Below are 2,087 nucleotides of genomic sequence, written 5' to 3' on the forward strand. Positions count from 1 at the left end.
AAAAAAAACACCTTTTTATAAAATTTCCTATGATGTGACCATTTGCTGCATTTTTATTGTTGCATCATGAAAAACAAATAAAACGACTAACCCGTCCGAAACGGCTCATTTCGTGGCACAGCGGCCGCATTACGATGATAAAACGCCGCCGCCGTCCGCCGACCTGCACCTCCTCCCTCTCCTCCCTCGTCCGACCGAACCATCCGTCTTCATCCTCGCTTCTTTCCTCATTTCCGTCTTCCCTCCCTGCGCTGCTTTCCCTCCCTTTTTCGTAATGAAAAGGTGATTCGTCTTATTCGTCTTGACGAGGTAGTCCAACCACCTCCTCCGGCTCTCTATCATATCACTTCCAGATAATAGAGATGAGGCGTTTTGGAGCCCAAGAATGAGGATTCACAGCTCTTGACTCTTCTTGACCTTCTGAATCTTATCGGGTTCGCTCATGCAAATACACTAAAAGTATAGGCAAGAGGCCACGGGAGAGCGAAGATACAAATCTGTTCATTCAGGTTATTGCTTCCCTCTGTTATTAACAGATGCCTAACTGATCCAAACATAGCCGGGGATGTGATTAAACGAGGCCTTCTGAGTGACACATCATCGCCGGCGGTGTCGCTCGACGGCGCTGGAGGGAGGATCGGCTTTCAAGGTGTTGACAGGGACGGAGGGGGGACGTTTACATGAAAAGAAACCCGTGATGGCGCACAAGGCACCACGCCCACGGCCTCAAAGCCTTTTTTATAAACACACAAAGATGGCTTCGGGGTGTTCGCGGTCGACGGTGCAGGACACAAGGAGGTTAGCAAATATTGACTCCTGTTGCATGTGTGTTTAGCAAAAAAGAAAAAGACGTCACCACAAGTTTCTCATCCATAAATTAGGTTTAAAAAAAAGGGGTCCAGATAATAATACAGCTCCGATCTGTCTCTTTTTGCGTGACTTCATAAGCAGTAAATTTATCTCGGGCGCTGAATTATTCAGGCCTCCAGGCGACAGGGTTCCCACGCCGATGCCAGCCTAAGTGCCCTACATCTTATCTTTGTCTCTGGCTATCAGCCAAGAGGACGGAGCTGTGGCTCGGAGGGGGGAGAAGCTGGGTTTTTTTTTTTTTTTTTTTAGGGAAACATTTGGGACCACAGGGAGGAAGTCTAGTCAGTGTTTAACACCTTTGAACCGCATCAGGGCCGCAGGAGCGCCGACTTTATGAACTGGCTCGCTGCCCGCCGTTCTTTAACTCCACTGAATCCCAAAAAGGTTTACGCTTGTCAAACATGTGCAGTGAGAAGGCAGAAAGGACTGGCTGGGCCGGCGACACAGTCCACCCTCTGGAAATAGAAGTAGGGCGTCGATTCTCACAGATAGAAAAGGTGAACAGATATATGACCGTTATATCTGTGTTAATTTCTCCCTCTTTGTTAAATTAAATGGGCAGGAAGTAGTATTCTGGTTGAATAAACCTTTAAAAACACATGTAGTTAGACAGAAGGTACTATTTGGGTGGAACTATACTTTAAAACCATAAGTGCTCAGACAGGAAGTAGTATCTGGAGGGAAATCAACTTTTAAACCAGGAGTAGTTAGACAAAGTGCTGTCTGGATGAAGTGAACCTTTAAAACCAGAAGTACTTGGACAGAATGTGGTAGTTTTTGCTTGAAATGAACCTATAAAACCATAAGTCCTCTGGTTTAGTGGTGTCCTGAGAAACGAGGGTTATGAGATCTGGAAACTGTGGCAGAAACATTATGTTGAATTAAATTGTACTAAACATTTGAAGTATAATTTCTGTGTTGTTGAGTTAATTCATGTGGCATCAATTTTGGCAGAGGCGTGTGTTCTGGTGGGGATTTTGACATTTGACCTGAAAATAGATGAACATTTGGTATCAGATGTTTGGACGGATCTGTACTAACATATCAATCAGTGAAAGTGGAAAGTAACGTCAGTTTATCATATTTTGTAAAACTGATATATTTCACTTTTTTTGGCAGTGTTTTGACATTTTTTATTTTCTAAGGTCCTCAATGTTAGTTTCCAATTAAAATCTGTCACTGCACGAAAAATAATTATGTATTAAAATTAAAGTTGA

This window comes from Stegastes partitus, unplaced genomic scaffold (genome assembly GCF_000690725.1).
Source record: "Stegastes partitus isolate 25-593 unplaced genomic scaffold, Stegastes_partitus-1.0.2 Scaffold312, whole genome shotgun sequence".
Lineage (NCBI taxonomy): Eukaryota > Metazoa > Chordata > Actinopteri > Pomacentridae > Stegastes > Stegastes partitus.